Source organism: Pelmatolapia mariae, linkage group LG17, assembly GCF_036321145.2.
Source record: "Pelmatolapia mariae isolate MD_Pm_ZW linkage group LG17, Pm_UMD_F_2, whole genome shotgun sequence".
Taxonomy (NCBI): Eukaryota; Metazoa; Chordata; class Actinopteri; order Cichliformes; family Cichlidae; genus Pelmatolapia; species Pelmatolapia mariae.
This window is the reverse complement of record NC_086242.1, coordinates 20,846,973-20,874,064: the sequence shown is the minus strand read 5'-3', so window position 1 is coordinate 20,874,064 and position 27,092 is coordinate 20,846,973. Positions and strand designations below refer to the sequence as shown.

General features: G+C 40.0%; 1 pseudogene; it reads right to left on the bottom strand.

Moving 5' to 3' along the window:
- The window catches only part of LOC134615929 (NACHT, LRR and PYD domains-containing protein 14-like), an 851,239-nt pseudogene that overhangs the window by 50,799 nt on the left and 773,348 nt on the right, over positions 1-27,092 (bottom strand).

Here is a 27,092-nt window from a genome sequence, read left to right as displayed (position 1 = left end):
TGTTTAATGGGTCTAATAGGTTGCTTTGGCCTTTCCCAGTAATATCTTCCCTTGGAGTCTGTTGTCCAGGCTTTTAAAACCATCCCAGGTTAACAAGCACTACAATCTAGAGGAGAGCTGCGAGCGGGGATGGACAGTACAGTAGTGCAATTCATCCTGATCGGTGATTGGTCAAAAGTCTAGAGTGAAAGAAGAGGCTTGTGATTGGTGAAAAATGTGCAATGAAGAAGCCTTCTTTTATTCATTCAGTCTGTTGTCTGTTTTTTCTTTGTCAGGTGATGTTTCCAGCTTTATCCCACCTGCCGCCTGGACTGCTGTCTGTGGTCTTCAGCATGATCACAATGTGTTATTTATGTATTTTGACTGGTATACAATGACAGGACAGTAAGCATTATCAGTGCACGTACAATAAAAGCATCTAGTTTTTACACCAACATTGATGATGATTTTCCTTTGGCTCTTTTGAACCAAAACGGGTTTGAAAGTCCCCTGAAATCAACAGCAATTGAGAATAAATTACTTTCTTCTCTTCTGTGTTATTATGATGTGCAATTACTAGCCATAAGAGGAGTCTTTTATGTTGCCCCCATGAGACGATGTAATTGTTTTACTTTTATACTGGTAAAATGTGAAGGGTTATTCATGCCATTGTACTGTAATTTATAGACAGGCAAGAAATTAAAGGCATACCCTGAACTCTTGACCCCCAGACGGAGAGACATTGTTGCACTTTGCTGCCATGTTAGGGTCCACTTGTGAAAGGCAAAAGAGTTGCAAAATGATTACAAAGTTGCTATGAGAGATTATGTTTGTCCTGTGACAAAGTATTTGAAGAGGGGTCACTGAATAGTTGATTATGAAAATGGTGTGATCATATACCATGGCTTTCACAGTCACCAGATCTCAACCAAGGCTATTAGGGGAAATTTGACTTACATAACAGATAGATAATAGCTGTGTTAGTGTTTCAGAATCAATTCCAGGAAACACTGAAGTTGTTGTGGAGGCATGCGTTGTACAAATACTTCCAAAACTTGTCTTTGCCTGCTTGTACACATTGCTTCTTTGGTTCAGGTTTGTTATGTGTTTCTACATAGTTGTGTCTTCTAAACCTATTGGCAGAGAATAACTGTCTAAGGCAGATTAAAGCCCAACTTGGGCATTCATTAAGTAAATCCACAACTCACTGTTACTGTAACACAGGACACTTTATTAAAGTGGATGAAACAGGAATACAGGAAAACAGCACTGCAGGATAGTCAATCAGTGAACTGAACTACAAAAAGTCAAAAGTGCCTATCAGGTAGGCTGGAATCATACACGTTACCATCAACAATATCATTGTGAATGTTACACATACTTAAAGAAAGTTTACAACGAGCGAGATGTACTGACAATAGCCAAACACGGGTAAATGTGTAGTAAATGGCAGTGCGGTAAATCTGCATGGGATGATATTAAATACACTTACTACTTCATATATCTCAGATCGTTTGTAACGAGCAGTTGTAGCCACTGAAAAGACTAGAAATGAGCGTAATACATTAGATGTCGGCTAGCGCGCGGCTAACATTTACCACAAAGAAAAAGGGTTAAATGCGCTATTCAGCGTCGTGTAATTTCCGCTAAATCTAGAGTCTGTAACTTAACATAAACATAGAAGAAATGCCAGTTTCCATAAAAAATAGCGGACTTGCCGGCTTCTTCGCTGTTCCGCTGCGTGTTGTTGTTTTGGTGACGCAACTTCCGTCGACCAGACGATTGGTCGTCTACAGTGGGAGTCGGCGCTCCTATTGGCCCGAGTCTACAGTGTCTACGCTCACTGTAGACTCCGGACCAATGAAAAGACGTAACGGTCTACAGACAGCGTAGACTTTGCACTACCGTAGACTCGACCTCTGTCTATAACAGGTGTGACTGATAAGATTTAACCTGGAAGGTTACTCAGGTTTATTTGTATCAGGACAAGCAGGGAAGACACCTGGACATCAAGGTAGTTAGAGCTGTGCAAGCATCCTTACCCACATCGGCGTCAGAACTCTGCATCATCTACTGAGTAAGACTCAGAGGATCAGAGATTAGAAGGTCTACAAAGAGCTGAACTAGACTTCCTGTATAAACAACTAAAACATGGAGACTGACCTCACAGTTTCAATTCGATGTTGTGGTTTCTCCAGAAGAACACACAGCTGCTTCACTCCTGTATCCCGCAGGTCGCGGTTACTCAGGTCCACCTCTCTGGGATACGAAGGGTTGAGCTTCAGCACTGCTTCCAGATAATCACAGCTGATCTCTGACAAATCACAGCGCTCCAATCTATATAAAGAATGAAAGATGTAAGTTTATTAGACAAAGCGTGAGCTTGAAATCATTCAGTGTTTCATAATCTGTTCAGAGCTGAAGAAGGTTCAGAATGTAGAAGTTTAGAAAATGGAAACTCCAAACAGCTGAAGTCAACAGGAAGCAGCTTCAAAAAACACAACAAGAGAAAAAACTCTGAATGTTTCACATTAAAGTCGGACATTTCTAACAAGAGTATTTTAAAGACAGCGTCACTGATGATCATCTTCTGCTCAGTAAAACTTTGGTTTTCCACATGTGAGTGTTAATGATGCACAAAAGCCTGTGAGTGCAAAGAGGGAGCGAGGAGGATGACAGAGAGATGGTACAAGAGCATCAAGAACCCGGCGAGGAAATGAGCAGAAGGATTTTGGAGCCTGTTGGATTGAAGCTTTCACAGAGATGTGTTTGACTGGACACCACCAGGACAGACTTTTAATCCCAGGATTTGGATGAGCTTTCTGTCTTTATGCTCACAAATGATGCTGTAACTCTGTGACTGTCCTGGAACTGTCAGCAGTATGGTTACGTCCTTTTGACCTGAGTTTCCACAGCTCTTATAACAGCAGTGTACATTCACCTGCAGGCACACGCTGCCTCTGCTTCAGCTCTGTTTATGATGCATAAACTGCAGGAACCAAACTCAGACTGGCTCATTTCAATCACGTCTGCTTACAAAGACACTTTGAAAATCTTATCAGTATGTTTCCTGTCCTACTAGGAGGGATCAAACTCTGGACCTTTGTTCTGGATCAGTGAAGGATGCTTAGAAATCCCTCCTGCTGCCTGAGCTTGAACATCATCAGCACTTTAACACTGAGCAGAGGGATGTGGAAAAGGCCTTCTGTCTTTATCTAACTGAAATGTTTCATTATGTGGGCTAAAGAAAATACAGTTGTAGACTATATTTAGATGAAACATGTATATTTAATACATTCAATGTATATGAACCATATTTAATGCATATTACAGGACGTAACAGCTGCATATGTGTCAAAAATAATGGCTTTGATTTTGCCACCCTGAGAACATTTCTCTAGATCCGCCCCTGCAGCAAATGTGTGTGAGAGCAGCCACGGCCCAGTCCTCCATGGTTTCATTCACACTCATCTCATACTGAACACACACACTTTGTAGGAATCATCAGTACTTTGACTGTTTCTCAGGTTAGCTTCAGGTTAGCCATTTAGCATTTCTCCAGTCTGAGTCACAGAGCGTCACATGACATGACAGAAGCTGATTGGTCAGCTGCAGTGATGGTGGTGTAGCAGCATTAATGATGATGTTGTAGAACAACAGGAACACGGGGATATCAGACTGTTAGTGGGTTTAGTCATTCCTGTTGCACTGATTGTCCTTCTTATTGAAGTGACCTGCTGAGAGCTCACACTGTTCTCTGTAGAAATGATGTCAGTCTGACTCGTCACATGTTTGGAGGCGTGTTTGATGTTTGCTCTTCTGGAAACTCTCAGTATCAAATATGGAAGATGCAAAGGAGACACGCTTCAGTCTGTATGGACCTGTTTCTGTAGCTGCCACCATCATTCTACATGTTTGTACATCAGCTTATGAAATCCTGTCTGCTGTTAAAGTCTTTGGTCGTGTCCAAATTCATGGGCTGCATCCTCCTGAGGACCCAGCCTTCGCGGTCTACGTGGGCCGGGTCCTCAGAAGGTCGGGTAGGCCGGAAGTAAACGGCTGTGAAATTGGACGTTCTAGCCTTCAGATTTGCGTCACCGCTGTCTTGGTGGAGTTTAATAAACTCGGCCGTCTGCTCCTTGCTATCTAAAATATAACAGGACACTGGCGTAAATTCTCGACCATCTCATACTTCTTTTTAATCAGTTTTCTGTTTGACGTTTAGTCAGCTGTGTGAAAACCAAGGAGGAACCCACCCGGGGGATTAATAAAGTTTTATTTTATCTAATCTAATCTAATAATTTTAATCTCAGCCAAACCGATTTACTCACGAACAAACAAAACACTGAAAAAAGCCCAACAATAACATTTTTAGGTTGTCTAAGTGACATATATTACATTTAACCTGAGTAGCGAAAGTCCGCGGTGATCTGAAAATGATGTGCCGGGAGTTGTGCCGTTCTCAGCGGCTTCAGTGACCCTCGAGCTCCCGGCTAGCTATCGAGCTGGTGGGTAACAGACGTCTCCAAAAACGTCGAAGCACTTTTGCAAATATGCGATATCTTGATAAACCGAGCAGATATTTGATGTTTACACAGCTACTTTCTCGCCTGAAAATATGTTAAAAGTTTATTTTGTGACTCAGAAAGATTAGTAAGAGTAATTTTTAAAACTTACCATTGTTGGAAACTAGAGTTTGGCTGGGCCGGGCTATGAATTCTGGGATATGGTGGGCCACGAAGGACACACCCGACCCATCCTTCAAATTCGGGGAAAAGGAGGACGCATTTGTCGGCTGCATTCGGAGGAGTCTACGAATTTGGACAGCCTTCGGCGCATCGCTGTGACGTAATCGGTCTACAAATGCGGCCTCAGGAGGATGCAGCCCATGAATTTGGACACGACCTTTATTTATTACTCTTCACCTGCTTCACTGTCACTGTGTGGGCGGAGCTGGCTGAGCCCAGCCCACAAAGACACAGCTCCTCTCTGGAGTTAAACTTCTGCTTTATCTCCGCCTCTTTTCTTCATCCTCCATCTCTCTTTTCTCTTCTTCAATGTTCTGCAGCCACGGAGCCTCACAGCCGTTAGCACACCCATACCTGAGCAGCTAGCATTACCCAGCATGCCGTGCAGCAGTGTCACTTTGTAAATGTGCAGTAAATCCTGCTCCAAACTGTTTCACAAACTGCTGTGTGACGTGACCTTTGACCTGCTAAAGAGAGTCAGCTGTGGATTATTTATTGTTGTGTCTGATACTTAGAACTGTGAGGAAGAACGCTACACAGTTAATCAGGGTCCCCTCTCTCTGAATTAGGAAAGGTGGGCAGGCCGTGTGTGGGCCGCGGACCATATGTTGAGTATCACTGTTTGAAATGTGAACATTGTTCTGCTACAGTCAATGGACTAAACCAGAGAAGAAGAAAACAGACTTTACCATGAAGATCCTCAGTGTGAATCAGTATAATATCAGCCTGATGTCTGCAGTTTAGTGTCAGCACAACTTTCACATCATATTCATCTCAGCACAACTAAAACATGCTGACTGACCTCAGAGTTTCAAGTCCACATCCTGGACTCTCCTGAAAATCACACAGCTGCTTCACTCCTGAACCCTGCAGGTTGCTGTAGCTTACACCCAGGCCCACCTCTCTGGGATACGAGGGGTAAAACTTCACCACTGCTTCCAGATAATTCCAGCCGATCTCTGACAAACCACAGTCGTACAATCTGTATAAAGAATGAAAGATGTAAGTTTATTAGACAAAGCGTGAGCGTGAAATCATTCAGTGTTTCATAATCTGTTCAGAGCTGAAGAAGGTTCAGAATGTAGAAGTTTAGAAAATGGAAACTCCAAACAGCTGAAGCCAACAGGGAGCAGCTTCAAAAAACACAACAAGAGAAAAAACTCTGAATATTTCACATTAAAGTCAGACATTTCTCATAAAAACAGGAAAAAGACTTGAAAAAGTCGTGTTTTTCCTTCCAGGAACCACATGGCTTCACTTTTAAAGGTGAAGTGTGAAAGAAATGGACATATTTGAAGTGCAACACCTTTTTCCAGTCACATTATTAAAGCAGACAAACTACAAGCTCATTTTCATTCCAACAAGTCATCTTCTGACCTGGACTAACAACAGTGGTCTCTATGTGCAGCTGGCTGTGAGACCAGTGCTCAGGGACCGTCTACAAAGTGCAACACTGAAAGAACATCACGCACACTAATTTGCTTTCAGCACTTTCACACAAACATCTACTGTCATTGTTAGTATTTGACCACTAGGCGGAGCTCTTGTAATGATAATGTAATTAATGCATTTTATTTTGTATGTTTTATTTTTATGTTGAGCATGTTAACATTTTCCTATTTGCATACCGGATTGGTGTACTGTTAATTTGATACATGGAAAATAACCGGTTAATTTTGTAAGTGTAAGGTAAGGGCAGAGGTCACTTCCTGTTTTGGGAAGTAAGGTCAGAGAAGCTGCTCATGGTGACGGTCTAGCCGTGTGAATTTCAAAGAAGAAATAAGTCCTAAGTTCCAAATACACCGGTTTGTCTACTTGCAGGCCAAAGTGATATGTTTGTTTATATTTTGTAAATTTTACATTGCAATATGCTTTAATGCTGAAATATGATTTTCTTGTACATTTGTATTCACCAGTTCTATGGTGTACCTGTGTACGTTAAGAGAAGCACAGTAAACATCAGTAAAGAAGAACCCTCGTGTCTCTTGTGTATGTGTACAAGCCGGCATAGTCATTATTGTCACCAAACTCTGTGGATCCTTTATTGGAAATTCAAATGGGATTCAAATGGTCAGAAAAAAAGGGTTATAAGGAAATATGATGAAATGTTGTGTATTAGCAGGAAGTTATTGAATCATTTTCCTCATAAACCAAACAAAATGATTAACAAACATGTTTTTACAAACTCAGTGTTGGACTTGGATCAGCAGGATAACCTGATGTTTAAAGGCATTTTAGTCTCGCTGTATGAGAGTCCAGTTATTACTCAATATTTATGGATGATGTTCTTTCAGTGTTGCACTTTGTAGACGCTCCATGAGCCTCACAGCCAGCTGCAAATAGACCAGCTGACATTACCCAGCATTAGAGACGGGTGTAAAAAATTAATTTTCCCATTTAAATCGTTTTAATTTGAATAACATGATGTTGATTCATTCAATCCTGAATAGATTTTTAATATAAATGTATTTTGCCAGAATCTCAGGTTAAAGCTCACAAACTATTTCAACAACCAGCTAAACAGCTAAAACAGTAAATGAGAGCAGCTAAACACACAAAGATGGAAACACAGAGCGTGGATTGTTCACTCGACGCCAAGTCAGTGCTGTCGGCCTCGGACAGTAAAGCCTCATTTCTGCTGTTCAATATAAACTTTTTAAAATGATCACAGATTACAAACTCTCAGCTGTGTCTGTAATCAAACTTCTGTAACGTTGCTTCACTTCAGCAGCATCCGGTCATGTTCACATGTTGATTCGTGGTTTTCTTCAGTTTTTGATCGACTGCAGAATATTTTGAAGGTTATCTGCTATAAAAAGCCAGAACAAGAAAATCTGCTTCATGTGTTTCTGTTTGATACTCAGTTACTTTGACACAAAGGCCTCTGCTGTGATGATCACACCTCTGATCAAGTCTCACAGTGTCAGAACTGATAAATGATCAGAATTAGAATATTTCTGACTGTCTGCTGTGTGCCGTGACCTTTGACCTGCTAAAGAGAGTCAGCTGTGGGTTATTCATTGTTGTGTCTGATACTTAGAACTGTGAGGAAGAATGCTACAAGGTTAATCAGGATCCCCTCTCTCTGAATTAGGAAAGGTGGGCAGGCTGTGTGTGAGCCGCGGGCCATACGTTGAGCATCACTGTTTGAAATGTGAACATTGTTCTGCTACAGTCAATGGACTAAACCAGAGAAGAAGAAAACAGACTTTACCATGAAGATCCTCAGTGTGGATCAGTATAATATCAGCCTGATGTCTGCAGTTTAGTGTCAGCACAACTAAAACATGCTGACTGACCTCAGAGTTTTAAGTCCACATCCTGGACTCTCCAGAAAACGACACAGATGCTTCACTCCTGAATCCTGGAGGTTGTTGTTACTCAGGTCCAGCTGTCTCGGAAGGGAGGGGTTGGCCTTCAGTGCTGTTGCCAGATAATCACAGCTGATCTCTGACAAACCACAGTTCCCCAATCTGTATAAAGAATGAAAGATGTAAGTTTATTAGACAAAGTGTGAGCTTGAAATCATTCAGTGTTTCATAATCTGTTCAGAGCTGAAGAAGGTTCAGAATGTAGAAGTTTAGAAAATGGAAACTCCAAACAGCTGAAGCCAACAGGAAGCAGCTTCAAACAAACACAACAAGAGAAAAAAATCTTAATGTTTCACATTAAAGTCAGACATTTCTCATAAAAACAGGAAAAAGACTTGAAAAAGTCGTGTTTTTCCTTCCAGGAACCACATGGCTTCACTTTTAAAGGTGAAGTGTAAAAGAAATGGACATATTTGAAGTGCAACACCTTTTTCCAGTCACATTATTAAAGCAGACACACTACAAGCTCATTTTCATTCCAACAAGTCATCTTCTGACCTGGACTAACAACACTGGTCTCTATGTGCAGCTGGCTGTGAGACCAGTGCTCAGGGACCGTCTACAAAGTGCAACACTGAAAGAACATCACACACTAATTTGCTTCCAGCACTTTCACACAAACATCTACTGTCATTATTGTCACCAAACTCTGTGGATCCTTTATTGGAAATTCAAATGGGATTCAAATGGTCAGACAAAAGAGGGTTATGAGGAAATATGATGAAATGTTGTTAGCAAGAAGTTATTGAATCATTTTCCTCATAAACCAAACAAAATGATTGACAAACATGTTTTTACAAACTCAGTGTTGGACTTGGATCAGCAGGATAACCTGATGTTTAAAGGCATTTTAGTCTCGCTGTATGAGAGTCCAGTTATTAATATTTATGGATGATGTTCTTTCAGTGTTGCACTTTGTAGACGCTCCATGAGCCTCACAGCCAGCTGCACATAGACCAGCTGACATTATCCAGCATTAGAGGCGGGAGTAAAAAATTAATTTCCCCATTTAAATCATTTTAATTTGAATAAAACGATGTTGATTCATTCAATCCTGAATCGATTTTTAATATAAATGTATTTTACCAGAATCTCAGGTTAAAGCTCACAAACTATTTCAACAACCAGCAAACAGCTAAAACAGTAAATGAGAGCAGCTAAACACACAAAGATGGAAACACAGAGCGTGGACCATTCACTTGACGGCACATACACGGACATGCCATCAGGGCTGAAAGTCGACAGCTCACAGATCCTGAAGCTGCAAGTTTCATCTCTCTCCACCAAAACTGACTGAACCAGCAGCAAAAGAAGATCCGAACTCTGCTTCACGTTTGATAAATATGCTCATTAATTCTCTCTGACTTTGGCTGTTACTGCCTGCACAGCTCTCTCAGTGTACTCCAAGAACAGTTTACCTTCAAAAATTTGTTTCTGCATCATTCACTGTTTATTACCCACCAGTCTGCTGTTGTGTTCAGTGCTGTCGGCCTCTGACAGTAAAGCCTCATTTCTGCTGTTCAATGTAAACTTTTTAAAATGATCACAGATTACAAACTCTCAGCTGTGTCTGTAATCAAACTTCTGTAACTTTGCTTCACTTCAGCAGCATCCGGTCATGTTCACATGTTGATTCGTGGTTTTCTTCAGTTTTTGATCGACTGCAGAATATTTTGAAGGTTATCTGCTATAAAAAGCCAGAACAAGAAAATCTGCTTCATGTGTTTCTGTTTGATACTCAGTTACTTTGACACAAAGGCCTCTGCTGTGATGATCACACCTCTGATCAAGTCTCACAGTGTCAGAACTGATAAATGATCAGAATTAGAATATTTCTGATTGTCTGCTGTGTGCTGTGACCTTTGACCTGCTAAAGAGAGTCAGCTGTGGATTATTCATTGTTGTGTCTGATACTTAGAACTGTGAGGAAGAACGCTACACAGTTAATCAGGGTCCCCTCTCTCTGAATTAGGAAAGGTGGGCAGGTCGCGTGTGGGCCGTGGGCCATACGTTGAGTATCACTGTTTGAAATGTGCACATTGTTCTGCTACAGTCAATGGACTAAACCAGAGAAGAAGAAAACAGACTTTACCATGAAGATCCTCAGTGTGGATCAGTATAATATCAGCCTGATGCCTGCAGTTTAGTGTCAGCACAACTTTCACATCATATTCATTTCAGCACAACTAAAACATGCTGACTGACCTCAGAGTTTCAAGTCCACATCCTGGACTCTCCAGAAAACCACACAGATGCTTCACTCCTGAATCCTGCAGCTGGTTTTTGTTGTTCTTAGTCTAAAGCCAGGAGTCACCATTAGTCAGGTCCAGCTGTCTCAGATGGGAGGGGTTGGACTTCAGCGCTGCTGCCAGATAATCACAGCTGATCTCTGACAAACCACAGTCCCCAATCTGTATAAAGAATGAAAGATCTAAGTTTATTAGACAAAGTGTGAGCTTGAAATCATTCAGTGTTTCATAATCTGTTCAGAGCTGAAGAAGGTTCAGAATGTAGAAGTTTCAGCCCATACTGAAAGTTCGAATTCAAAGTGTTTAAATTTTAATTACAGGCCAGTAAATCCACAGTCATGTTAATATATATAAGCCGTGCTTTTTTCTAAATACTGTCATCACGTTTTTTTGTGTGTGTTTTTTAAGCGCTTTGTAAGGACAGCGCGAAATCAGTTAAGAAAGAAAAAAAGCTACCTCTTTCCCGTTCTGTGGAAAAATGTACCATGTCGACCAATTAAAAAAAAAAGTCAACACGTGGGATGTGGTTGTTTAGGTGACGGTAACGGCAGCGGGACAGAGCGAGTGAGTGAGAGAGAGTTTTTAGATGTGGGAGATTTATGACGTTTAGCATGGAGTGTATAGTGTGTTGTGTTGTCTTATGTAGTTGCTCTCTCCACCATTTGACCCTAGAACTGAAGAAGCTTCTCTGATTAGAGGTGAAACATCTTCAAGGAAACTTAAAGTCCAGACGCTTTTCTTCCCAAGCTCCTTAGACTACGGTGACCTGGATGACTGAGAACCTTCACAGACTGATTTTACAAGAACAACTTGTGTCAAAAATCCCTAGCAGTGTCTCTCTCTGTCACACAAACAAATCACTACAGTTACAAATTTTATAACTTAAACCCCCCCAGAAAAACAGAAGAGAGCAAAACAAAAAACAAACAAACAAACAAACCAGAGACCAGGTAAGAACATTAAAACAAAACAATAAATGAGCAAAGTAGTACATGATAAATATAGATGACAAATACAAAGTGCAATATAGAAACACTGGGTAAAAAGAAATTAACAATTACAAAAGGAGGATAAAAGATGTGAGCAGTAGTTAAACAGTAGAAATAAATATATAATAAACAAATAAAAATAGATAATAAATGAAAGCCAGGTCAGAAAGGTGAGTTTAGCTTTAAAAGCATGAAAACACACTGCTGTCTTCAGGAAGGCTGCTCCAGTAACAGAAAGTCATCTACATGTGAGTTTAGTTCTGACTTTAGGGACAAGTTAAAAAAAAAAAAAAAAAAACATCTGTCCAGACAACCTGACAGTCAAAAATATAAACTCAGGAACTTAAAAGGAAAATTGTGCTGACTTTGAACGTCCGCTTCAAGATAAACTTACAGATTTAAGAGTCAAAAAGTGTCAAAAAGTCTGTATACTTACCTGAGAGTTTCAAGTTTGCAATGAGGACTCTTTAGTCCAACACACAGCAAATCCAATTCTGAATCCTGCAGCTTGTTGAAGCTCAGGTCCAGCTCTCTTAGATGATTGGATGGGGAGCTGAGAATTTCAGACAAAGCTTCAAAGCTTCTTTTTGAGAGTTTACAATCTCTCAGCCTGAGGAAGAATAACAATGGAGACATATTCTTTTATTCATCTAGCATTATTAAACATATTTGTTCATAGATTCACTTACAGCACTTTCTTGGAGGCTTTGACCACTGGCAGCAGCTTTAGAAGAACCTTCTCTGAATGGGAGTATTTCTGTAGGTCAAACTCATCCAGATCTTTTTCTGATGACAGTAAAATGAAGACCAGAGCTGACCACTGAGCAGGAGACAGTTGATCTGTGGAGAGACATCCTGATCTCAGGGACTGTTGGATCTCCTCCACTAGAGAACGATCATTCAGTTCATTCAGACAGTGGAGCAGATTGATGCTTTTCTCTGCAGACAGTTTCCCACTGAGCTTCTTCTTGATGTACTGAACTGTTTCCTGATTGGTCTGTGAGCTACTTCCTGTCTGTGTCAGCATGCATAGGAGATTCTGATTGGTCTGCAGTGAAAGACCAAGGAGGAAGCGGAGGAACAAGTCCAGGTGTCCATTTGGACTCTTTAAGGCCTTGTCCACAGCACTCTGGTAGAAGTCTTTTACAGTAAGTGTTTTCTGGAAAATTTTAGAGAGAGGACATTGTTTCTTAAGCAGGTTGACTCCAGAGTTGATGAAGTTCAGATAGACATGAAGAGCAGCAAATAACTCCTGAATGCTCAGATGGACAAAACAGTAAACAACATTGTTGAACATGTGACACTTATCAGCTTTAAAGATCTGTGTGAACACTCCTGAGTACACTGAGGCTGCTCTGATATCGATGCCACACTCTGTCAGGTCTGATTGATAGAAGATCAGGTTTCCTTTCTGCAGCTGATCAAAAGCCAGTTTTCCCAGAGACTCAATCATCTTCCTGCATGAATCTGTCTCATCTCCTCCATCATACTTGATGTCCTTTGTTTTTAGATGAAATAGCACAAGGCGTAGGTAGAGCTCTGTGAGAGTCTTAGGCAGATCTTCACTCTCTTTGTTCTTCATGACAAACTCCAGAACTGTAGCAGTGATCCAGCAGAAGACTGGGATCTGGCACATGATGTGGAGGCTTCGTGAGGTCTTGATGTGGGAGATGATGCTGCTGGCCTGCTCCTCATCTCTGAATCTCTTCCTGAAGTACTCCTCCTTCTGTGGGTCAGTGAACCCTCTGACCTCTGTCACCATGCCAACACAGTCAGGAGGGATCTGATTGGCTGCTGCAGGTCGTGTGGTTATCCAGAGGCGAGCAGATTGAAGCAGTTTCCCCCTGATGAGGTTTATCAACAGCACATCCACTGAGGTGGACTTTCTAGGGTCAGTTAGGATTGTAGTTTTGTGGAAGTCCAGAGGAAGTCGACACTCATCCATACCATCAATGATGAACACAACCTGGAAGTCTTCAAAGCTGCAGATTCCTGCTTCTTTGGTTTCAGTAAAGAAGTGATGAACAAGTTCCACCAGGCTGAACTTTTTCTCTTTCAGCAGATTCAACTCTCTGAAAGTGAATGGAAACATGAACTGGATGTCCTGGTTGGCTTTGCCTTCAGCCCAGTCCAGGGTGTATTTCTGTGTTAGGACCGTTTTCCCAATGCCAGCCACTCCCATTGTCAGCAATGTTCTGATTGGTTTATCTCTTCCAGGTGGGAGTTTAAAGATGTCTTCTTGTCTGATGGTTGTTTCTGGTCTGTCTGGTTTCCTGGATGCTGTTTCAATCTGTCTGACCTCATGTTCATCATTGACCTCTGCAGTCCCTCCCTCTGTGATGTAGAGCTCTGTGTAGATCTGATTCAGAAGGGTTGGGTTTCCTGCTGTAGCGATCTCCTCAAACACACACTGGAACTTCTTCTTCAGGTTTGACTTGAGTTTGAGCTGACACTCAGTGAGAAATTCTGCATGAATAAACAGCAAATTACACAAATGAGAAAACTGCATTCTGGTTACTGTGGTTATGTGTTCAGTTCACTGGACTCTTGGTGTCATGATTTGAGTGAGTCTGAGTATCTTTCCACAGTATCAGCTCTCCTCCCCTGCAAGGGCGTAGATTTGGTTTTGAAATTGGTGGGGACGGATGATTCAACCACTGAACCCTGCCCTGTTTCTTTTTTTCCTTTTTGTCTTTGCTTCTTGATAAAAAAAAGGAGAAATATACTTGCCTACATATGCTATTCTACATGCTTTTAAACCATTTAGAATTACAATTCATAGTTTTATATGTGAATTATATAATGTTAAATTACTATTAAACAAATGTATTTTAGACTTTAGTTTACTTCAACCATATTCCATATAAATCAGGTATCATACAAAAATAAAAATAGCTTCAAATACAGTCATGACAATAAAAGAATATGACTGTAAGGACATAAAAACATTACTTCAGTTATAGTACACTAACATCTCTTATATACATTAGCACTAAGGGAACACTAAATGACCTGGTGGGTTTTGTCCATAAAACTACTCATCTAAGATTACCACAAATTAAAAGATCTCTCAGCAAAATTATGCAATATTTTAGGCACACTATTCAAACATTGAGTCACTCATCAGTAATGTTTGTAGGGTGGGTGCATTTTTAAAACAATTTGTGCAAACTGCACTACAAGGTGGAATATTTGCAAAATCATGGCTACCTCCTGATAGATTGTCTCAAAAATTAACCCTATGGGTGTAGATTTGGCATGGACGGAAGGTTCTTCCTTTTTGCTGCCGTCCTCCTCTCCTCCTTGCAGGTCCTCGCAGCGCAGGCTTGCCGCTGCTAAAACTAAACAGAGCTCCCTGAAAGGCACAGCCAATCTCATTGGCCATATTTGTCACATGCGGTAGGACTCCAGTAGAGAACGTAATTGAACTCTTTCTGCACCGCTGGGTGAATGAGAATACAGATCTTGACAGATCTTTTTTTTTCTTCTTTCTGTCGGGATTGTTTTCTTTACTCGAAGAGATCAAATTATTGCTGGGGACAATTCAATAATCGCTGGATATTGGTGGGGACATGTTCCTTCTGTCCATGCCAAATCTACGCCCTTGCTCCCCTGGGTGGAGCCCTCCTCGCTCCTCACCTGTTGTAGTTTCCATCCACCCATTCCTGCCCCTGTTGTTCCTCTGACCTGACTCAGCCTATGCTCTGGCCTTAGCTCTGCACTTCTCATACCTTACTTGCTGTTGAATTTAGCTGTGATTCAGCTTTCTCCGTCAAGAAATCTAGTAAAATACATTTCTTTTAAAAGTCACTCAGCCTCCGGTTTTTGGTCCTGCGCTTGAGTCAAATCCTTTTCATGGGCCATTGAGCCCTGACACTTGGGTTATAACTGAGTGCAGGTTTTATAGATAAACATTCAATTTAATTCTGTTTTATTTGTACAAATCAATACTAGCAACATTTCACATGTTACATAAATGACACAATGGAGCTAGTAATGACTAAATATGTAGAATAAATGAAAGAATTTCATATATAAAAGGTTTTTTTTGTTTTTGTTTTTTATTCCTCCAAATAACAACAAACGTCACCCCAATGTGCTTTATATTGTAAGGTAAAGAACCTACAATAATACAACAGACAAAATCCCAACTATCTTTTTGGGGCCTGAAAACTGAAGGCTCTGCCTCCCATTCTACTTTTAAATACTCTAGGAACAACAAGTAAGCCTGCAGTGTGAGAGCGCTCTAATAGGGTGATATGGTACTACAAGTTCATTAAGGTAAGATGGGGCCCGATTATTTAAGACTTTGTATGTGAGGAGCAGGATTTTGAATTCTGGATTTAACAGGGAGCCAATTAAGGGAAGCCAATACAGGAGAAATATGCTCTCTCTTTCTAGTCCCTGTCAGTACTCTTGCTGCAGCATTTTGGATTAACTGAAGGCTTTTCAGGGAGTTTTTAGGACTCCCTGAAAATAATAATGAATTACAGTAGTAAGTATATAAAAAGTAATAAATGCATGAACTAGTTTTTCAGCATCACTCTCAGACAGGATATTTCTAATTTTAGAGATGGTGCACAAATGGAAGAAAGCAGTCTTACACATTTGTTTAATATGTGCATTGAAGGACATATCCTGGTCAAAAATGACTCCAAGGTTCCTCACCGTGTTACTGGAGGCCAAGGTAATGCCATCCAGAGTAAGAATCTGTAGATACCATATTTCTAAGATTTTCAGGGCCGAGTACAATAACCTCAGTTTGATTTGAATTAAGAAGCAGAAAGGTAGCGGCCATCCAGGTCTTTATGTCTTTAAGACATTCCTGCAATTTAACTAATTGGTGTTTGTTATCTGGCTTCATGGGTGTCATCAGCATAGCAGTGAAAATGCATGCTATGTCTTCTAATGATACTGCTAAGGGAAACATGGTAACGGGATTGTTGCCAGCAGAAGGCTGAAGTGGAATCTCCCAGAAAGCTGCAGAAGAAAAAACATGAGCTGAAATGGTGGATTTCAGTCAAATAAGGAAAACTGTGGCTTTTCTCCAACTTTTGACCAATCACCTCAGTGTCCTGTTTATCAACCATAATAAAAAGCATTTACTGTCTGGGCATTGTTTTGTTTGGGTCTCCAAACAGCAGCTTTTTAACCTTACCTTCAACTGGTAAATAGATTTAAGAGAAAACTGTTTGATCATATTTGTGACATGGCCCAAAATGTTGTCGCCTCATTTATGTTGATAAAATAGCTCCAAAACCAATTGCACAATATAAACCTGTAAAATGGACAGAAGATCTGCTGCTGGTCCCCATTTTAATCAAACCAACCCAAAGAGCAGATATTCATGTGTACACAGGAGGTTATTTGTGCAGATTCATAAAACACATATAAACTGTTGGCTTTCTGCAGTCTCTCACTTCTGAAAGTTTTGGCAAGTGTTTTGGATTTATTATTTATATGGATAGTAATGGCACATGTGTAATGTTAACAAATTTTTTTATTGTTTGTGTTTTTTGTTTAGTCATTCCCTGACTTACCTTTGGGTTCTGGGATGGTATTATTTAAATTCTCCAACAGATAATTCCTGTCTATCCTCACCAAAAGATTTTTAGTGACTTCAAAAGTGTTGATAGAGTAGGTATGAAACATCAGATCCACTACTTTCGTCCTCTCTGCATTCTCCAGTTTACTCTCTGGGATTGCTCGCAAACCTTCTACAGACCCGTAGTTCTTCAGATGCCACTTGAATTTTTCAAAGTCATTACCTCCCAAATCCTCCAAAGTCCCCAGAAGGACTTCTTTAGTTGTCGTCATCTTTTACCCAGTAAGGATCTGATAAACACAAAGAGTGTAAAAAAGGGTAATTGTCTGATTTATCAGAATATAACATGATTCTAACAGCAGTTCAAGTTTAAGTTTTATTACAGTTATATACAGGTAACGATGGCACAATAAATTTCTAAGGCTCAGATGCAACAAAATTGCACATAGAGAAATAAACATTGTACATAAGTAACACATGGATAAAATATAAAATAAACTATATAAATAAAGAAAATATATAAACTAAATATATACACTACCAGTCAAACGTTTTAGAACACCCCAATTTTTCCAGTGCTTTATGGAAAATATCCAGTGTAATGTCTCATTGCACTCTGAAATGAAAGCATAGTACAAATAAGCAATTGGAGTTAAAAAATAAATCATGTAAAAATATAATACATTTATAGACCAAAGTTTATTCTAAACTTTTGACTGAACACACCCATGGCATTCTGTCTACAATAGAAATCAAATATTCTCCCATATCTGTAGCAGATGTTCCCATAAATGTGGACCTTGTAGGTTGCTTTGCTTTCACTCTTCTGTCCAGTTCAAACCAGCTCGATGGGGTTTAAGTCTGGAGACTGTGCTGTACACTCCATGTTTTCAAGCTCACCATCTTGTTCTTTGTTCCTGAGGTAGTTCTGGTGTAGCTTAGACTTATGTTTTGGGTCATTATCTTGCTGTAGGATGAACCCCTGACCAACCAGAGGGTACTGAATGGTGCTGCAGAATGCTGTGGCAGCCTCTCACTCTGTACAAGTCACCAACCTTGGATCAGCAAACAGCCCCAGCCCATCACACTTCCTCCTCCATGTTTGTCAGTTGATGCCACACACTGTGTGCCATCAACCAAACAGACAACATAAACAGTGTAGAGGATGAAATCAGCCAGGTCAACTCATGAAACATTTGCTCACATCTGGGTGAATTCAGGTGTGTACATCCACAGAGAGCAGCAGGTCAGCTGATCACAGCCTGCAGACTAAGAACATGTTCTGGAGCTCTCAATAGAAATGATTGTGAATTATGTTTCTTTTCCCCACACTGAGCCATTACCACCAATTTTAGGGTTCCTCCACATGCTGAATCCACTTTAACCCCTAACTGTACTTTTGCTGCCTCTGCTCTGCACTCACTGTGTTTACTCACCTCTGAGGTGAACTGAGGAACAAAACTCATCAACCTTCTTGTCAAAGTCTGTCACTTGGTGTTTCGCTCGCTTTGTGGTAGAGTATCACTTCCTGTTCCTGCTCAAACACAGTGGTGTTTCTGAGTAGCTTTTCTGCTTAGCAATTTAATTGAAATCTTTTGATACATCCCTTTTTCATAGTATAATCTTAACGTGCTTCATCTGAATCACCCTTTCTGTGTGCTCACTACCTAATTTATAGCCAAAGTATTCACTCACTGTCTCTTTACTGTTTCGCTAGCTTAGCTTAGCTCGTAGCCGACTCGTTAGCACCATGGCTACTTCACCTGTCCCTGTTGCACTTTCCTGCTCACTGTGTCAGATGTTTAGTTACTCCTCGGCCTCCTTTAGCAGTAATGATACCTGTAACAAATGTAGCATATTTGCAGCTCTGGAGGCCAGGATTACTGAATTGGAGACTCGGCTTCGCACCCTTCATTCACCCGTAGCTAGCCAGGCCCCTGTAGCTGGTGCAGCCGACGATAGCGTAGGCCCCGCTAGCTCTCCCCCGGCAGACCCCAAGCAGCTGGGGAACGAGGGCGGTTGGGTGACGGTGAGGAGGAAGCATAGTCTTAAACAGAAGCCCCAGGTACACCACCAACCTGTTCATGTGTCTAACCGTTTTTCCCCACTCGGCGACACACCCGCCGGGGGTCAAACTCTGGTAATTGGTGATTCTGTTCTCAGACATGTGAAGCTAGAGACACCGGCAACCATAGTCAATTGTCTTCCAGGGGCCAGAGCAGGCGACACTGAAGGAAATTTAAAACTGCTGGCTAAGGGTAAACGTAAATACAGTAAGATCATAATTCACGTCGGCAGTAATGACACCCGGTTACGCCAATCGGAGGTCACTAAAATCAATATTGAATCGGTGTGTAACTTTGCCAAAACAATGTCGGACTCTGTAGTTTTCTCTGGTCCCCTCCCCAATCAGACCAGGAGTGACATGTTTAGCCGCATGTTCTCCTTAAATTGCTGGCTGTCTGAGTGGTGTCCCAGAAACGATGTGGGCTTCATAGATAATTGGCAAACCTTCTGGAGGAAACCTGGTCTTGTTAGGAGAGACGGCATCCATCCCACTTTGGATGGAGCAGCTCTCATTTCTAGAAATATGGACCAATTTATTAAACCCCCCAAAATATGACTATCCAGAGTTGGGACCAGGAAGCAGAGTTGCAGTCTTACACGCCTCTCTGCAGCTTCTCTCCTCCTGCTACCCCCCCAAAAACCCATCTCCATTGAGACTGTGTCAGCTCCCAAAAAGACAAAAAACAAACCAAAAACCAGCAATAAAAAACTTAAACATAAAAAATCAAAAAGAAAGAACAATACAGAATCCACATCTGAACCAAAGAGTAAAACAGTGAAATGTGGATTATTAATATTAGGTCTCTCTCCTCCAAGTCTCTGTTAGTACATGACTTAATAATTGACCAACAAATCGATTTACTCTGCCTTACAGAAACCTGGTTGCAGCAGGATGATTATGTTAGTTTAAATGAATCAACACCCCCGAGTCATTCTAACTACCAGAAACCTCGAAGCACAGGCCGAGGGGGCGGTGTGGCAGCAATTTTTCACACCAGTCTATTAATTAACGAAAGACCAAGACAGACTTTTAATTCATTTGAAAGCCTGCTGCTTAGCCTTGTCCGCCCCAGCTGTAAAATTCAGAAACCAGTCTTACTTGTTATCATCTATCGTCCACCTGGGCCTTACACAGAGTTTCTCTCTGATTTCTCAGACTTTTTATCTGATTTAGTGCTCAGCTCTGATAAAATAATTATTGTGGGTGATTTTAACATCCATGTAGATGCTAAAAATGACAGCCTCAACATTGCATTTAATCTGTTATTAGACTCAATTGGCTTCTCTCAAAATGTAAAAGAACCCACCCACCACTTTAATCACACTCTAGATCTTGTTTTAACATATGGCATAGAAACTGAACATTTAACAGTGTTTCCTGAAAACCCTCTGCTGTCTGATCATTAGTGTGAATGCTTGTAAAAGCATTCACAGTATTGTTGTTGTAATCTTTATTCTATTTTATTATTAGTGTGAATGCTTGTAAAAGCATTCACAGTATTGTTGTTGTAATCTTTATTCTATTTTATTAGTGTGAATGCTTGTAAAAGCATTCACAGTATTGCTCCTTCAAAACCGTTCAACTTAGAAAAACCATTCAAACACCATTAGATTCCTCTTTTTTTGGACATGACTGCTTCTATTTTTCTTATTTTTAACATTTATATTTTTAATTTTATTCAACTTTTTTCAACAAAAATTTCCCATGTATTTCAATGGAGAGACCCTTCAAATCCTCACTCAACTTACTCATTTTTAAACCCCTACTACTTCCACATACATTGACATAGAGCCACCATTCAAACTTTAAAACGAAGACAAGACATTCAACTATTCAACTTGTATTTATCTTTTCAATATCTTTTATACTTTTTCTTCAGTTCCAGTTTAAGTTTCATGATGTTTTTTCACCCGTTTGAGAGTTTATAATGGGTGTGTATGGGACGGAATGTTGCTGCTTGAGTGAGACAGCTCAACTGCCAGAGTGAAAGCAGGTCGAAAATTAATCTTAAAATATTTTTTAAAACTGCTGCTGTGTCTGCAGCGTTTCGTCTACAGGTATGATTTTACCCTCAAAACGTAGCCATCGCTGTCCTCTTTCATCCAATGTGTTTACTATTGTACTAGGTATTATGGTTCTTTCATAAATGTCACCAAAGCACAGGCTACTCCCTCCAACTCTTCCATAGACTCTAATGTTAAAATGGCTCAGAAGGTTCGTTTGAAAATCAGAAGAGCATGGTGTCTTTACACTGTCACCACGTCCATATAATAAACTCCACAGGCATGAAAACCGAGAATTAGGTAGACTAGACATTGCTGCTGCTCACGGTGAAAGAATTTTGTCAATACGACTTGTACTTTTCATTTGGGAGCGATTTGTTTCGGCTTGACTTTTCTGTTCATTTTAAGCAGCAAAAGTGAGGTGCATGTCTGTGTCCGTGTGTACTGAGCCATTGGGTGCAGTCACTATAGCAACCAGGCTCACACCTGCCTGCCTAACGAGCTCTGTCTCTCACTGTGCCAAGATTCATCTTAAACACTTTTCTTTCAACTGCTGCTGTGTCCACAGTGTTTCCTCTGCAGATATCATTTTACCCTCAAAACATCGCCATCGTTCTTCTGTTCCCAGCACCGTGTCTTTCAAAGCTCATAGATACAAACTTTTTAAACTGTGTGGATCCATGTGGAGGAATCACATTTTAGTCATTCAGTTATTCAAAGAATATGAACTTTTAATATTCATTCAGATGTTTTCTGACTCTAATTTTTCTTTTCTCATTTCTTATGTTTTTCTAATTTAAAATTAAAACATTTTCAGCTCTTTTCCAACTTCTGTGTGGTTGTCAGCTTTTAGCACTTCAGCACTTTTGTTTTCAGGTGCAAATTTCTGTATTTTTCATCTCATTCAACATTTTTAAGTTAAAATTCAGCAATTAATTCATTTCAGTGCACACATTCAGATTCAAGCATTCACACTGCAGTTTCTTCAGAAAATGCACTTTCTAGTTATATTTTATTATATATTCCGTACGTTTTTTGTAGTCTATCTCCTTCAAAACCGTTCAACTTAGAAAAACCATTCAAACACCATTAGATTCCTCTTCTTTTGGACATGACTGCTTCTATTTTTCTTATTTTTAACATTTATATTTTTAAAATTATTCAACTTTTTTCAACAAAAATTCCCCATGTATTTCAATGGGGAAACCCTTCAAATCCTCATTCAACTTACTCATTTTCAAACTGTATCTACTTCCACATACGTTGACATAGAGCCACCATTCAAACTTTAAAACGAAGACAAGACATTCAACTATTCAACTTGTATTTATCTTTTCAATATCTTTTATACTTTTTCTTCAGTTCCAGTTTAAGTTTCATGATGTTTTTTCAGCCGTTTCAGAGTTTATAATGGGTGTGTATGGGATGGAATGTTGCTGCTAGAGTGAGACAGCTCAACTGCCAGAGTGGAAGCAGATTGAAAATTAATCTTAAAATATTTTTTAAAACTGCTGCTGTGTCTGCAGCGTTCGCTCTACAGCCATCATTTTACCCTCAAAACGTAGCCATCGCTGTCCTCTTTCATCCAATGTGTTTACTATTGTACTAGGTGTTATGGTTCTTTCATAAATGCCACCAATGCACAGCCTCGTCCCTCCAACTCTTCCATAGACTCTAATGTTAAAATGGCTCAGAAGGTTCGTTTGAAAATCAGAAGAGCATGGTGTCTTTCCACTGTCACCACGTCCATATAATAAACTCCACAGGCATGAAAACTGAGAATTCAGTAGACTAGACATTGCTGCCGCTCACGGTGAAAGAATTTTGTCAATACGACCTGTACTTCTCATTTGGGAGCGATTTCTTTCGGGCTGACTTTTCTGTTCATTTTAAGCAGCAAAAGTGAGGTGCATGTCTGTGTGCGTGCCATTGGGTGCAGTCACTATAGCAACCAGGCTCACACCTGCCTGCTTAACGAGCTCTCTCTCACTCTGCCAAGGTTAAACCTAAAAATGTCTGCTTCATCTAAGCAGTTGTAGTAAGATTAACTTTTTCAATAGGTACAATTAGACAGATTTGACAGGGGTCAGTAGTTAGTATATGCCAACTAAGTAGAGCATTGTGATTGGCACATAGGTTTTTCAGATCTGGGCAGTTGGAGTCAGTTGATGACTTTAAAATCATCCTTTCTGACTGGATAATTAAAGCTTACAGCATCTACCTGTCTGTAGTTGATTTTCCCACATTTTAACTAACGTTTAACTAATCTAATCTCCTTTATTGTCTGTGTTTATAGACTGTATAGTTTATCTCCCCACTAACAGACTTAAAGTAGTCTTAAAATAAAACCCACAAAACAGTTCAAAATGAAATACTTTTTATTTGCTCATGTAATGCCAGTTGCCATATTTTTCTGTATGTCACTCATTCGCTTATACAAAAAGTACCAATTTGTACACTAGTCTAGTGTATTTTTTCCCTCTATCTCTCTATGTCTCTTACACACAGAGACTAACACAGACATGTATATGCTCATTATTGCTGTTCAAACTGATGTTCAAATTTCCAAGCGCCACCTGAATGCCTCATTTATTTTTAACCCATCACTGGACCAACTGTCATCATTCCGCTTTGCTCTCTGCTGTGGTAAGTACAGTACACTCAGTACTGCACTGTTTTATTTTTATGATGATAAAAAATACATGTTTGACATTTAAACTCACATATCAAGTCCAACAGAGTTCAAAGAATAAAGAAAGAAAGAAAAAAGAATAACCTTCGCTATCATTTATATTTGTTTATGACGTTTTGCTGTTAGCAGCAGTGCTAACGCTAGCTTCAATGCTAATGCTAGCAACGATGCTAATGCTAGCAACAATGCTAACGCTAGCTATAGTGCTAACACTAGCACTAGCAGTTGTTAACTGACAAAAAGAATATTCCTGTGATATTCCTGTGATATTCCTTGGCGGTTGGTGAGACAAAAGTAACAAATGAGCTTTATTATTGCCATTGTGGCTCAGTTTTAACAGTAAGAGTGCTAGCGCTAGCAGCATTGCTAATGCTAGCTGCAATGCTAACGCTAGCTGCAGTGCTAACACTAACTGAAGTGCTAATGCTAGCCGGAATGCTAGCGCTAGCAGCAATGCTAAGGCTAGTAACAGTCGAACAGTAGCCTTACATAAGTGGAAATACTTCAGGTAATTAGTTTGAATTATAAAATGGTTGCTGTGTCTGTTGGTGTGCTATATTATTCTATAACCTGCTGACTATAAGTTCAGTGTATCATGTCATGTGGGCTTTGTATTTCTGTTAGTCTGATAATACTGTACAGACAACTAACATTATTTCTCGTCTTACACTTTCAGGAACTTGACTGACATCTGTGCTTTGCCTGGTAGGTGTGCACATACTGTAAGAGAAGTATACCAAAATAAAAAAATAATCTGACTTTTATAAGCTGTAAAGTGATGGGTTCAATCTTTCATTCAAACTAGACCTTTTAAACACAATTTTATAATAAATACACATAAGTGCAGCTTAACAATTGGGCTAAAATATTTTTTTCGTACATTTTTGTAGTCACACTACATGTGATTAGTTAATGATTCACTCAATCATATTTGTATTAAAAATATTATTGCTGAATTTAAATAAATATTTATTATTTTAAAAAGTGCCCAATTATGCAACTTTTTGCACATGGCAGCCAACAACAGTTTAGCTTCAATATTTGTTTTATCCTTTTTCAGTAGTCACAATTAGTTCATACAATTACCATGTGATATAATTTTAATAAAATTATTATTTTTTTCTTCTTTTTTGTTCACAGTGTGCAGAAGAACAAGGACCAGATCTCCAGTCTTCTCTGTCACATCCCAACCCCCCATCCCCTCTATCCTCTGTCTTGCTCCACCTGTTGTCTCTGCCTTCTTTCCATCTGTATTTCACCCTGTGGTTTGTGAGAAATTTTGCCAAACCAAGAATCTTATTGCGGTTTGATTTCAAAACCGTGTCTCTCCTGCTCTGTCTGTTCTCTCTGCTAAATTTTCTCTCTACCTGTTTTTCACTCTTTGGCTTGCTGCTGAGAAATGCACAAGCCAATAAAGCAATAAAGAGTGCATATTTTGCCTCTACCTGAGAACAAACTGAACAAATAAAGAAAACTGTAATTCACGGTTTGATTGTTATTTCCCAGCCGTGTCTCTCCTGCTCTGTCTATTCTCTCTTCTAAATTTTCTCTCTACCTGTTTTTCATTCTGGGCTTGCTGCTAAGTTGTGCCAAGCCAATAAAGAGAGTACATAATATTCTCTCGACTGACAAACTGTCAAACAAACAAAGACATTGTTTCTGAGAAATAAAAACTGAAATATAAAGACAAAGAAAACATCTCCTGCTGTGTGCCACTCTTGTTTTTTGAATACATTTTCTAAAGACTAACAGAAACACTTAAAGGTGTGTAAAAATGCCAAAAAAGCAGAAAAAGTCACAAGCTGCAAAACAACGCTGGAAGAAGTTCCATGAGTTTCACAAAGTACCAACATGTGAACAAACTGAGTGTGATTCTCCTCAGAGCTCTGCAGAAGACCGTGTGTCTGCAAAGACCAATGCTGATGGTGTCAAACAGGCAGGTCGACATGTTCCTGCACATGTAAAACAGGTATCCTATGCAGATGCTGTAAAGACTGGATTGCAGCATGCATTTAATGAACATCAGGTAAACCATAGAGACCAACCTGAGGTGTCAAGTGCCCCGCAGGTGGGTTATGCTAATGTTGTGAAAAGAGGCCATCACAGTGATGTGGCAGGGCCATCTCATGCAGAAAGAGTGAACCTTGAAAACCAACCCTCTGTAACACATGTCTGTGCATCTCACAGCCAGGCTCATCCCAAATATGGAGACTCCAGAAACAGCCAGTGCACATGTAACTCACTCACATTTCTTGCTTTCCTTCATGAGAATGAAAACATAACTACAGCTGACCTTAATCTGGTCTTGGATAAAGGTGATGTGATGTACAAAGAGGCCAAGAAAAGATTCCCCAAGAGTATTCATTTGGCAACCGATGAGCTGCCAGACAAAGTTGATGCTCGCAGGTCTATGTATCATGTCGACATGACACAGCCTTCCCGGTATGGGACATTTGAAGAACCTCCAGAGGAGGCAGTAGATACCTTTCTCAGCTTAGAAGCAGGACTGAGCTGCCTGTTGTCAGATGTGCAGTATGCCTTATTGATTATGAGTGGATTGTGTATCGCAGTGTTCAGATCCACATCAGGCAAATATGGTTTCTTTGATCCACACTCCAGAAGAGCCAGTGGTCTTCCTCTACCACTACAGTCACGTAATCGTGGTACAGCTGTGATGCTGAAATTTACACTCCTCAGTGACATGATTAAGAGGCTCCAGGATTCTTATGAAGGGATGGAGATATCACCCTCTTGTACCTATGAGCTGAAGCATGTGCAGTTTTACAGTATGAGCACAGTCAACCTGAATGATACTATCACAGACACAGTCTGCAGACCAACAGCTGCCACTGCTGTGGCACCTACTCACTCTGATACAACTGTTGATGAAGCAAACTCCTCTACTCCAAGGAGAAACACAACCACTGGTCTGACTGAGAACATCTTTTGTCAAATGTCCATTTGTACGCCACTGGTGAAACAAAAAGAAGTCCACATGACTAATTTCACATCATATGAAGATCAGAATGAACCTCCTAATATACCAACTGAAGAACTATGCAGTGAATTAAATTTCTTTCCATCAAATGATGCTTTTTCATGTCAATCAAATGCTGCAATAACAAATGTTGCTGCCTGTGATCTTTCTGATATAGTTTTACAAAAACTGAAAAAGGTTAATAAACAACAAAGGCACAAAATGAAAAGAAGATTAATGGCATCAGAGAAACCCAGAATTCAGAGAAAAGAAAACCAAAAAAGGAAAGAACGACAAAAATATGCTTCAAATAAAGAGTACAAAGAAAAGAAAAAATCTTGCACAAGCGAGGCATATAAAAACAATCCTGAAGTCAGACAGAAACATCAACAGTATATTAAAAGACGTTATTTTGAGAATGATGAATTCAGACAGAAACAACAGCAATATATTACAAGACGTTACTGTGAA